This window comes from Monodelphis domestica, chromosome 2 (genome assembly GCF_027887165.1).
Source record: "Monodelphis domestica isolate mMonDom1 chromosome 2, mMonDom1.pri, whole genome shotgun sequence".
NCBI lineage: Eukaryota > Metazoa > Chordata > Mammalia > Didelphimorphia > Didelphidae > Monodelphis > Monodelphis domestica.
The window spans coordinates 342,405,232-342,419,542 of record NC_077228.1 but is presented as its reverse complement, the minus strand read 5'-3'; positions in this window follow the sequence as shown (position 1 = coordinate 342,419,542).

Below are 14,311 nucleotides of genomic sequence, written 5' to 3'. Positions count from 1 at the left end.
TTTTCTTTTTATTAGATGGCTTAAGAAATTGGCAGAGACTCAGAGTTCAGGGAGGATTACAAAGCATAAGGGCCCAGGCTTCAGCAATATCTACTTTCCAAGAAGACCTCTAATCAAACTGAAAAATAAAACTATAGATTATGTCTCCCCACTAACACATACAAAGACTGTTATGAAACCTAAATTATGCTGACAGGTAGCTTTGAAAAGAAGGATCTTAAGTTTTGTCTGGAAAATGAAACCCACCAGAAATCTCCTGAAAATTACTCTCTTTTTTGGACCCCAGTGATTTTTTTTACCAATAAGGACTGAATGAGAAAAAAAGATAGAATTAGGGAAAAGGAGTGGATTGAAGGGATAAAGGAGAGACAAAGAACTTGAACACCAAGAAAAACAAAAAGAAACTTGAAAATAAAATATGTTTGTAAATGTTCTAATTTTTTAAGTGAAAATTGAAAAACAATTAGAATACAAATAAGAAATGAGGGCCTGGAGTAAAGGAGGTAAAGGGGAGAAATGTAGACCATTATTTTTTCTCTTTCTTTTTTGTCTGGTGTATTCATTGTCAGAATCATCACAAGTTTCTGCAAGACAGTGGCAAAATACAAGCAGAGCTCAAGACAGTGCCACATAGAATTTTACTTCCATTCTCAGCTTTTTCAATGATGAACTGAATATAAAAAAGGAGTGCCAGTCCCAAAGATGGGCTAATATGTAAAAGCAAACAATTCCAACAAAGAGATTCCCAAAAGAGAAGAGCTTCGGGGTTATGGCTAACATTAAGGTGCCTTCTTGGAAGATATAGCTATGATGGCTATCATAGAAGGCACTCAAGGTGAAGCAGCTAGAAGATCATTGCTCCAGGAAGGAGATGAAATTACACAAGGCTTGATGGAGATGTTTAAGTCTAGGACAGGGATCAGGATGGTTCTTGATAAGCAAATGTACCCAGTAGACTCATTGATCTGCTGAGTTTCATGACCATGGTATGTCACCATTAGCAATGTCATAAATCCTAAGAAACCCATAGTTCAGAGTAAAGCAGTCTGAATAATTTGGGTGACCATGTGAATGTATGCTCCTGTGACCCTGTAAACATGCAGAAGACAAAAGTGACAGAGACCTTGAGATGGTACGTATAGAATGTGTGATGTGGGAAATGTTAAGGATGTATCCAAGTTGATTTTCCAATCAACCATGTTCATAATTCTAAAGTCTTTAGGACACAGTATTTACTTTCTCCTGTAGGAGACCAGCTACTAAATTCATACCATTGGCCCCCACCACTGATACAAGGAAACTTTCTAAGAAGTTAAATGATGGATAATCTGATATTGAGCTTATGGTATGGTTTATGCTTTTTAGTGATCACTCCTTTCCTGCTATATCTGTGCTTATTGCCCAAAGTTGTCCCAACCTCATGGGGAAATCATCAAGTGGATGGTTATGTATAGATAGCTTTATACCCCTCTTTTCACTTTAAGTTATGGGATAAAGATTCCTCTCCTTTGATTTATAAGTTTTTTAAATTTTGTATTTATTTTGAGATTATTGTTTATATTCCCTCATTTCAGTCAAGTGAATGAACTCTTTGTGACCCCTTTTTGGATTTTCTTAGCAAAGATACTGGAATGTGGTGCCATTTCCTTCTCTAGCTCATTTTACAGATGGGAAAATTGAATCAAAGGCCTAGTGACTTGTCCAGGACCTTGTTGTCATTTTCCTTAGCACTAGAAGAGGTTCAAAATAACAACAGTGGTGATGCCTTTTGATTCATGCATACATTGGATTTAAGTGAGGCAGAGTTGCAAAGAGTTGTCAGCCTTACTCTCTCTTCCAGACTCATCGAAGCCTAGTGGCAAGACCAAAATCAGGACAATTAGTGATGGCTTGTGATTCAATGTGGCTTTTTCGATGTCCAACCAAGCTCTAAGTGCTCCACAGTGCCCACTTCTGCTGACTTTGTGGTCATTGAACTAAATTTTTATCATCTACCTGTTCTACTGGAGGAAGTCTTAATATGCCTCCAGTAACCTCCTAAGTCACTGATGGGTTTGAGGTCTTGGTTGCCTTCAATCTGGTTTAGTTCACTTGATGAGATAGATGTTTTAACCAGGATGTGGCCACTGCACAAGCCACAGCTTTTTGGAGTCACATGTGAAAACCAGGTAGTAGGTAGATACAAAATCGGGAAAGTTGCCCTGAAGAGGGATCAGCAAGCCCTTAAAGAATACTAGTCTTCCTTGAATACCCCATATACCTCCTGTGTTCCTAGGGCCACATAGCAAGTAAGTGTCTGAGGCTGGATTTGAATTTAGGTGTTCCTGAATCCTGACTTATATAGGGGAAAATTCATGATCTATGATATTTTGGGGAAGCAGGAAACTCACTAATTGGAATACCATGGCAGGAAACATCCTTCTCTCTTTATGTATATTTGCATGCTATTCATGTTTTAATGATGAGAAGTTTACATATACAATCATAAATGACAAAGTTTCTTAGGGGGATAAGCTTACAAAGAAAATAATCTAAAAACCAACACGTAAGTTTTATATGGAAAAGTTCCATTTAAACTTTTTAAGCAAGGTGGTCACCAGTTTGAAAAAATGAAAAATATGCCCCTCCCCAGTTGAAATAGTGGAAAATTAGGGTATGGGATAGCAGGAAAAAACTCATTGTGGAAGAAGGAATACCTTTTAAGTTTTCACATAGAGATATTTACTTCAAAAATATGACAAGAACAAATTTACAAATATTTCCAGAAATAAACTTTCCCCTACAATACTTCAGTCTCTGGAGGAGAAGGCTCAAAACTCAGATGAGTTCCTCTAATGCATTGGCTCCACCATGTTCATTCCCTAATATAGCATAGCTGCTGCCTGACTTCTTCTATCAGTTATTGCTGTCATGGGAATAGGTGCACAGGGTCTGTCCTAAAGATTCCTACTATTTCCTCAAGACAGCAATGTAGGACTGGATATAATATACAACCTGTAACCTCAGGCCATGGAATTATTACTGTCTAATAAGGAATGAGAAGGAAATAATTTAACTTGGCTATTACAGAGAGAAGAAATAGCTAGTTAAATAGAATGCCATGTGTGAATTAAGGAAGACCTGAGTTCAAAGCCAGTCTCAGATATTTACTAGCTATGTGACCCTGGGAAAATAATTTAATACAGTTTACCTCAGTTTCTTCATCTCTGAAGTGACCTTGAGAGGGAAATGGCAAACTACTCCAATATCTTTACCAAAAAAACCCTCCAACGGGTCAAAAAGAACAAAGAAAAGAGCCAAGAACTGAGTCCTGAATATTGGGGCCATATTGACCTCAAAGGGAGAAGGCCTTTGCTTTACTCCATGTTCTCTTAGCATCTTTTTTTTTAGTCCTTTCTCATTTGAATATATTTTCCTTACAAGAAATTAAAGAAAAACATTTGAATATCTCAGGCTCTTTGTATATCTGTAGCAGTTGAAGAACTTGTTTTCTTTAGAAAGAAAGGAAGACAAGTAAATCTAGCCAAATTAGGAGACAAAAAACAGAAACCTAGGGAGACATTTGCATCATGGGTGGGAATAGGGGTTTACATACTTCTCTGGCATTTTTTAAGTTTACAACATCCTTTTTTTCAGAACAGCCTTATGAGATAGCTTGTCTTCATGGAGTGTGGTGGGGAAAAGCACTCCCAAGTGGTGATTTCACTAGAATGGACTCCCATTGTGGAAAGCCCCTCTACTATTTAAAAAATGGAAATTCATCTCTAACATAGTCTTAAAGAAGTATGTGGGTTAATAAGAGGTTATCTTTTTTATTCTATATGTAAGGTTTTATAAAATCTTGAGTTCAAAAGCAAAATATCATAAGATTTTAAAAAGAAGATTGGATAGCAAAATGAACATCATTCCCCATTGCCACAAGAGTTAGATGGGACCTTGCAGACTGTATAGTAGTGGATTAGAGTGTTGGACTTGGAGTAAGGAAGACCTGAATTTAAATCTTGCTTTAGGGACTTTCGGTCAAGATGGCAGCTTAGAGAAAGCTAAAGTTCAGATCTCCGGAAAATCCTTCCCAACCTATCTCAAACTATAAGCTCCTAAGGCGCCGAAATTCAAAACGATCAACAGCATAGACCCTGGGAATCCTCCTCCTGGACCTGGACCTGGATCAAAAGGTACGGCCCCCCTCAAAAGCCAAAACCCGAAATCACTTGGACCTAAGGGGTAGGAGCTCAGAGTCCAAGGCTGCGGGAAGCCGCAGCCCCTCCCCTCTCAGAGAGCAGGGTCGTCTGAAACAACAGCAACCCTCAGGGCGGGCAAGACAGCCTCATGGGCAGGATCCTTCTATTGGAGTATCAGTGAAAGTCACTGCCCTCGGAACTCCGGGAAGCCACAGCTCCTTCCTCCGCAGAGAGCAGGGTCCTCTGAAACAACAGCAACCCTCAGGGCCAACAAAACAGCTTCATGGCCAGCTATTCTGAATGCAACTTCCAGAAAGCAACCCAACCCAGTCCAGTAGAGTGGGCACTTTAGCAGCAGGGAAGCAGAGAGAACTGGGGGAGAGTGTGCCCCCCTGGTCCGACCCTTCCATTCCAGTTCCAGTGAAAGTCATTGCCCATACTCAATTTAACCCAGGGAAAGCTCATAGAACCAACAATCTGCCCAGGACTAAAGCCTCTGAACACGAGACAGAGATAAGAAAAGCTAATCCTCCCCATTCAGAGATGGCAAACTCCACAGAAGCACAGAAGCCCCAAAATACCAAGAAAAATAAGAAGAAAGGGGCGACTTTGGACACATTCTATGGAACCAAAATACAAAATATAGAGGAGATAGAATACGATGCACAAGAAAATGCTCTGAAACCTTCCAAAGGAAATGGAAACTCTCCACAAACACATGGAGAATTTGAATCAGAAATTACCAAAAAGATGGAAGCCTTCTGGGATGAAAAGTGGGAAATAATGCAAAAGAAATTCACGCATCTACAAAACCGGTGTGACCAAACTGAAAAGGAAAACCAGGCTTTAAAGGCAAGAATCAGGAAGCTGGAAGACAACGATCGTGTAAAAGAGCAAGAATTAATAAAGCAAAGCCAAAATACCAAGAAATTAGAAGAGTACATAAAATATCTCACCGACAAGGTGACAGATCTGGAAAATACAGGGAGAAGAGATAATTTAAGAATAATTGGACTTCCAGAAAAGCCAGAAATAAACACCAAACTGGACATGGTGATACAAGATATAATCAAAGAAAATTGCCCAGAGATTCTAGAACAAGGGGGCAATACAGCCACTGACAGAGCTCACAGAACACCTTCTACACTAAACCCCCAAAAGACAACTCCCAGTAATGTAATTGCCAAATTCCAAAGCTATCAAACAAAAGAAAAAATCCTACAGGAAGCCAGAAAAAGACAATTTAGATATAAAGGAATGCCAATCAGGGTCACACAAGACCTTGCAAGTTCTACTCTGAATGATCGTAAGGCATGGAACATGATCTTCAGAAAGGCCAGAGAGCTGGGTCTCCAACCAAGAATCAGCTACCCAGCAAAACTGACTATATACTTCCAAGGGAAAGTATGGGCATTCAACAAAATAGAAGACTTCCAACTTTTTGCAAAGAAAAGACCAGAGCTCTGTGGAAAGTTTGATACCGAAAATCAAAGAGCAAGGAATACCTGAAAAGGTAAATATTAAGGAAAGGGGAAAAATGTTATCTTCTTCTTTTACTCAAACTCTCTTCTATAAGGACTACATTTATATCAATCTATGTATACTAATATGTGGGGAAAATGTAATGTATAAATAGGGGGTAAAGAAAGACCAAATAGAATAATCTTTCTCACACAAAGATTCACATGGGAAGGGGAGGGGAAGAAAATTCCTATAAGAAGGAGAAGAAGAGAGGGTTTTTTTTACTTAAACCTTAATCTCAGGGAAATCAACTCTGAGAGGGGAAAACATCCAGATCCATTGGGATCTTGAATTCTATCTTACCCAACAAGGATAGGGAGAAGGGAAAACCAAGGGAGGGAGGGGGAGAGGGAGAACAAAAAGGGAGGGAAAGAGAGGGGGGAGGGGGAGGGAACAAAAAGGGAGGAACTAAAAAAGGGAAACATCAAAGGAGGGGACAAGGGGGACTGATTCAAAGTAAATCACTGGACTAAAAGGTAGAGCCGAAGAAGAAAAGGTTAGAATTAGGGAAGGATATCAAAATGCCAGGGAGTCCACAAATGACAATCATAACTTTGAACGTGAATGGGATGAACTCACCCATAAAACGTAGACGAATAGCAGAGTGGATTAGACTCCAAAACCCTACCATATGTTGTCTTCAAGAAACACACATGAGGCAGGTAGACACTCAAAAGGTCAGAATTAAAGGATGGAGTAAGACCTTCTGGGCCTCAACTGATAGAAAGAAGGCAGGAGTGGTAATCATGATATCTGATAAAGCCAAAGCAAAAATAGACCTGATCAAAAGGAGTAGGGAAGGTAATTATATTTTGTTTAAAGGGACTTTAGACAATGAGGAAATATCATTAATCAACATGTATGCACCAAATAATATAGCACCCAAATTTCTAATGGAGAAATTAGGAGAATTGAAGGAAGAAATAGACAGTAAAACCATATTAGTGGGAGACTTAAACCAACCATTATCAAATTTAGATAAATCAAATCAAAAAATAAATAAGAAAGAGGTAAAAGAAGTGAATGAAATCTTAGAAAAATTAGAATTAATAGACATATGGAGAAAAATAAATAGGGATAAAAAGGAATACACCTTCTTCTCAGCACCACATGGCACATTCACAAAAATTGACCATACATTAGGTCACAGAAACATGGCACACAAATGCAGAAAAGCAGAAATAATGAATGCAGCCTTCTCAGATCACAAGGCAATAAAAATAATGATGAGTAATGGTACATGGAAAACAAAATCTAAAACCAATTGGAAATTAAACAATATGATACTCCAAAACCGTTTAGTTTAAGAAGAAATCATAGAAACAATTAATAATTTCATCAAGGAAAATGACAATGGCGAGACATCCTTTCAAACCTTTTGGGATGCAGCCAAAGTGGTAATCAGAGGTAAATTCATATCCCTGAATGCTTATATTAACAAACTAGGGAGAGCAGAGATCCATCAATTGGAAATGCAAATAAAAAAACTCGAAAGCGATCAAATTAAAACCCCCCAGCAGAAAACCAAACTAGAAATCCTAAAAATTAAGGGAGAAATTAATAAAATTAAAAGTGATAAAACTATTGATTTAATAAATAAGACAAGAAGCTGGTACTTTGAAAAAACAAACAAAATAGACAAAGTACTGGTCAACCTAATTAAAAAAAGGAAGGAAGAAAAGCAAACTAACAGCATTAAAGATGAAAAGGGGGACAGCACCTCCGATGAAGAGGAAATTAAGGCAATCATTAGAAATTACTTTGCCCAATTATATGGCAATAAATACACCAATTTAGGAGAAATGGATGAATATATACAAAAATACAAACTGCCTAGACTAACAGAAGAGGAAATAGAATTCTTAAATAATCCCATATCAGAAAATGAAATCCAACAAGCCATCAAAGAACTTCCTAAGAAAAAATCCCCAGGGCCTGATGAATTCACCAGTGAATTCTATCAAACATTCAGAGAACAGTTAATCCCAATACTATACAAACTATTTGACATAATAAGCAAAGAGGGAGTTCTACCAAACTCCTTTTATGACACAAACATGGTACTGATTCCAAAACCAGGCAGGTCAAAAACAGAGAAAGAAAACTATAGACCAATCTCCCTAATGAATATAGATGCAAAAATCTTAAATAGGATACTAGCAAAAAGACTCCAGCAAGTGATCAGAAGGATCATTCACCATGATCAAGTAGGATTTATACCAGGGATGCAGGGCTGGTTCAACATTAGGAAAACCATCCACATAATTGACCACATCAACAAGCAAACCAGCAAGAACCACATGATTATCTTAATAGACGCAGAAAAAGCATTTGATAAAATACAACACCCATTCCTATTAAAAACACTAGAAAGCATAGGAATAGAGGGGTCATTCCTAAAAATAATAAACAGTATATATCTAAAACCATCAGCTAATATCATCTGCAATGGGGATAAACTAGATGCATTCCCAATAAGATCAGGAGTGAAACAAGGATGCCCATTATCACCTCTACTATTTGACATTGTACTAGAAACACTAGCAGTAGCAATTAGAGAAGAAAAAGAAATTGAAGGCATCAAAATAGGCAAGGAGGAGACCAAGTTATCACTCTTTGCAGATGACATGAAGGTCTACTTAAAGAATCCTAGAGATTCAACCAAAAAGCTAATTGAAATAATGAACAACTTTAGCAAAGTTGCAGGATACAAAATAAACCCACATAAGTCATCAGCTTTTCTATATATCTCCAACACAGCTCAGCAGCAAGAACTAGAAAGAGAAATCCCATTCAAAATCACCTTAGACAAAATAAAATACCTAGGAATCTATCTCTGGAGACAAACACAGGAACTATATGAACACAACTACAAAACACTCGCCACACAACTAAAACTAGACTTGAGCAAATGGAAAAACATTAACTGCTCATGGATAGGACGAGCCAATATAATAAAAATGACCATCCTACCCAAACTTATTCATCTATTTAGTGCCATACCCATTGAACTACCAAAATACTTCTTCACTGATTTAGAAAAAAAACATAACAAAGTTCATTTGGAATAACAAAAGATCAAGGATATCCAGGGAAATAATGAAAAAAAAAAACACATATGATGGGGGCCTTGCAATCCCTGACCTTAAACTATATTACAAAGCAGCAGTCCTCAAAACAATTTGGTACTGGCTAAGAAACAGAAAGGAAGATCAGTGGAATAGACTGGGGGCAAGCGACCTCAGCAAGACAGTATACGATAAACCCAAAGATCCCAGCTTTTGGGACAAAAATCCACTATTCGATAAAAACTGCTGGGAAAATTGGAAGACAGTGTGGGAGAGACTAGGAATAGATCAACACCTCACACCCTACACCAAGATAAATTCAAAATGGGTGAGTGACTTTAACATAAAGAAGGAAACCATAAGTAAATTGGGTAAACACAGAATAGAATACATGTCAGACCTTTGGGAGGGGAAAGGCTTTAAAACCAAGGAAGACATAGAAAGAATCACAAAATGTGAAATAAATAATTTTGACTACATCAAACTAAAAAGCTTTTGTACAAACAAAACCAATGTAACTAAAATCAGAAGGGAAACAACAAATTGGGAAAAAATCTTCATAGAAACCTCTGACAAAGGTTTAATTACTCATATTTATGAAGAGCTAAATCAATTGTACAAAAAATCAAGCCATTCTCCAATTGTTAAATGGGCAAGGGACATGGATAGGCAGTTCTCAGATAAAGAAATCAAAACTATTAACAAGCACATGAAGAAGTGTTCTAAATCTCTTATAATCAGAGAGATGCAAATCAAAACAACTCTGAGGCATCACCTCACACCTAGCAGATTGGCTAACATAACAGCAAAGGAAAGTAATGAATGCTGGAGGGGATGTGGCAAAATAGGGACATTAATTCATTGCTGGTGGAGTTGTGAACTGATCCAACCATTCTGGAGGGCAATTTGGAACTATGCCCAAAGGGCTACAAAAGAATATCTACCCTTTGATCCAGCCATAGCACTGCTGGGTCTTTACACCAAAGAGATAATGGACAAAAAGACTTGTACAATAATATTCATAGCTGCGCTCTTTGTGGTGGCCAAAAACTGGAAAACGAGGGGATGCCCATCAATTGGGGAATGGCTGAGCAAATTGTGGTATATGTTGGTGATGGAATACTATTGTGCTAAAAGGAATAATAAAGTGGAGGAGTTCCATGGAGACTGGAAGGACCTCCAGGAAGTGATGCAGAGCAAGAGGAGCAGAACCAGGAGAACATTGTACACAGAGACTAAAACACTGTGGTATAATCGAACGTAATGGACTTCTCCATTAATGGCGGTGTAATGTCCCTGAACAATTTGCAGGGATCTAGGAGAAAAAAACACTATTCATAAGCAAAGGATAGACTATGGGAGTGGAAACACCGAGGAAATCAACTGCCTGAATACAGCGGTTGAGGGGACATGACAGAGGAGAGACTCTAAATGAACACTCTAATGCAAATATTATCAACAAAGCAATGGGTTCAAATCAAGAAAACATGTAATGCCCAGTGGATTTACGCGTCGGCTATGGGGGGTGGGGGGGAGGAAAAGAAAATGATCTATGTCTTTAATGAATAATGCTTGGAAATGATCAAATAAAATATATTAAAAAATATTGCTTTAGGCATTTAAGGCAAGTCATCTACTATCTCGGAGCCTCAGTTTCCTCAACTGTAAAACAGGGATAATAATAGCACTTCTTCATAGAGTTCTTTTAAGGATCAAATAAATGTAAAACATGTTGTAGACATCAAAGTGCATTATAAAATCCACTATTATATCTAGTTCAGCTCCCTCAGTTTGCACTGGGAACCTGAGACTTGGATGTATCAAGTTAACTTACCCAAGGATAAACTGGTAAAAACCGAATAGCTTGGATTTGAAATTACTTTCTCTGACTCCAAATCTGGAACTTCCTCATTACATCATGAGTCTCTCATCTAAAACAGTTAGTAAGTATAATAAATAGGGCTTAAAATCAGGTTTTCTTATTTCTAAGGGTAGCTCCTCTATCCACTGAGCCATACTGCCTGTTTCACCTTACAATCAAATAGAGAATTTAAAGGAAAAAATTGAATCCTGCCATTACAAAAAGAAGAGAAGTAGAGGAAAGATTCATTTCTCAATATTCAATAATCTCTTACAGGAAACTTGGAAAGAAAGATTGTTACTTGTTACGGATCTTTATGAATTTGACTTTTGGGGAGCTAATTTGTAAATCCTTAGACAAAAATTACCTTTTTAAAAAAAATTAAAACCCTTACTTTCCATCTTGGAATCAATACTGTGTATTGGCTCCAAGGCAGAAGAGTGGTTAGGGCTAGACAGTGGGGGTTAGGTGACTTGCCCAGGGTCACACAGCTGGGAAGTGCCGGAGGCCAGATTTGAACCTAGGACCTCTCCTCTCTAGGTTTGGCTCTCAATTCACTGAGCTACCCAGCTGCTCCCCATAAATTATCTTACTGCAATACAAAAGCTTATATGCTGAAATGCATAATCCTACTAACTAGTTATGAATAAAACCAAATGTCATAACATATCTTGTACAATGGAATTATCATTAATTTTAATGTATTTCACCCTGATTTTTTCATTTCATCAATATGCCACACAAAAGGCACACTCATGTAGAAAGTGCCACTCGATATAACACTGTAAAAGGATGCCTGACATTAGATTCTGAATAATAAGCAGAGAATAATAAGCAAAGAAAAGAGCTTAGTGAAAGACACTTTGCAAAGGAAAAAAAAATTGTTAAACACAGTGACTTCCAAACCTCCTTTCTTCTAGTCAACTGAGTCATATATAAAAACAAAAACTCATAGAACTTTTACAGGTTTGATAACAAAAATAATGAGAAAACATCCCATCATTCCTGTTGCCACAAGATTTTGCACTCCATCTGAAGGAAACCTCCATTGCTTTAAAGAAAAGTTGGCATTATATAACAGTAAGAATACTAAAATTCAACAAAAAGAATCAAGAGAAATGATTAAGTATGTCTTCAACTCTGAGATTAAGATGAATTGGAAAAGTAATAATGCCTGTACACTGATGATGCTACTGATGATGTCTTAACACTGACTTTTATTGAACCATCTGCTTTTGAAAATGAGCCAATAAGAATCACAAACAGAAATGGATGACTTCTTTCTATCTTAGTTGAGTAAACAAAATATAAGTAAAAGCTTGGAATTTCTAATTTAGAAATTAGAAAGGGTAAGGATGAGGAACAGGATACTTTGAGAGTGTTTTGGTAAGTATAAAATAAATGGGCATCATTTCAAAATATCCAGGCAAGTTTCAATGAATAAAGTCAACAAATTCATCATATCTCTCACACCTATTCCCTTTTTGTCATTCATACATATCATATAGCTTTTAGCCTAAAAACAGGATCTTATCATCTGTTATAGTCTCTTGAAATAGCCTCTCAATTGGTCTCCCTGTCTTCAGTCTGTCTCTTTGCCAATATATCCTATTCACAATGGAAAACAGAAATTCTTTAAACACAGATGTGGCAAGGACATTCCACTGCTCAAAAATTTTCAATGGCTCCCTGCTGATCCTAGGATAAAATAAAATATTCTTATTATGACATTGAATGCACATCAGAGTTTGGCTCTCATTTGCAAGTACAATAATATTTCATGTTTATATCCTTCATATAGTCTGTTCAAGTGGAACTTGTTTACTAATTCAGTTTTTCCACTTCTGTTTCTTTACACCAGTGGTCCCTCATGTTTGAAATATTCTCCCTCCTTTTTTTTCTTCATAGAATCTCTAGCTTCCTTTAAAGCATAACTTGGTTGCCAACTACTATAAGAAGTCTTTCCTGACTCTTGCCACCCCAAACCCCTTTTGTAGTTATTATCAATCTCTTTTGTATATATGGTACTTAAAGTCTGATGTAAATGTAACCCCTGATGCAAAGCCCATTTTTACTGAATTCTCTTCTTATTGATGGAGATAAAGGCCTTCTTCTGTGTGAGAAGAGGATAAGAGTTGATAAGAAGGGAGAGCTTCAGTTCTCAGCCAGTCCTCCATTTGGACTCTCCAAATGACAGTCCCTTTTTAGTCCATTTTGTGACTTCAAATAAGAATTCCTTCTTGAGTTCCCCAAGACTGTCCAATTAAAAGTCTTTGAGCCCAGCATTGAGCTGACTTCCAGCTTCAAGAGAGAAGATGAAAGAGGCCAATCCTATTTCAGATTGATTAATGGGATAGGTTCTTCATTCTATATTGTCTAGTATATATTCTCCTATGTACAATTTCTCTGATTTATTTTGCTATGATTTGGATAAATGGCTTTCTTTGCTTTTTTCTATGTGTGATTATTGTGGAACCAGTATTTGATGGGAAAGAAATCAAACCTTGGAAATAGAGTTTGATGTCCTTCTTCCTCCAAAAAATGATTGTCAAAAGTTAGCTCATGACTTCTGGGGGTGGATCCAAGATGGGGGAGTAACTAGAGCAGCAGCTTCATGTCATCTAAAAAATCGTCTCTGACCAAGATTAAAATATCTCCACAAAATAAATACAGGAGTGAAAGAACCAACAGGAGGACAGAGCGAAACATCTTTCAAGAAAAGAAAAGTTAGCTCAAACCTGATTATGTCCACTCAACTAATAATATTTAAAGAAATAGACAGAAGTATTTTTAGTCTGGTACCTTCCTCTTTCCTTTTTTTAAGAGGTGTTTTTATTTATTTTTTATATATTTAAACATTGTTCATTGGAAACAAAGATCATTTTCTTTGCTCTCACTCAACCGCCTCCCATAGCGGACGCACAATTCCACTGGGTGTCACATGTGTCCTTGATCTGAACCCATTTCCATGTTGTTGGTATCTACATTAAGGTGTTCATTTAGAATCTCTCTTCAATCTTATTCCCTCAACCCCTATAGTCAAGCAGTTGCCTTTCCTCGGTGTTTTTACTCCCACAGTTTGTCCTCTGCTTGTGGATAGTGTTTTTTTTTCCCTTGTAGATCCCTGCAGATTATTCAGAGACATTGCATTAACACTAGTGGAGAAGTCCATTACATTATATTGAACCATAGTGTATCAGTCTCTGTGTATAATGATTTCCTGGTTCTGCACCTTTCACTCTGCATCACTTCCTGGAGGTCCTTCCAGTCTCCATGGAATTCCTCCACTTTATTATTCCTTTGAGCACAATAGTATTCCATCATCAACATATACCACAATTTGTTCAGCCATTCCCCAATTGAAGGGCATCCCCTCATTTTCCAATTTTTTGGCCACCACAAAGAATGTGGCTATAAATATTCTTGTACATGTCTTTTTACTTATTATCTACAAAAGCAGCAGTGCTATGGCTGGATCCAAAGGTAGACAGTCTTTTATCACCCTTTGAGCATAGTTCCAAATTGCCCTCCAGAATGGTTGGATCATTTCAAAACTCCACCAATGAATTAATGTCCCCATTTTGCCACATCCCCTCCAGCATTCATTACTTTCCTTTGCTGTCATGTTAGCCAATCTGCTAGGTGTGAGGTGATACCTCAGAGTTGTTTTGATTTGCATC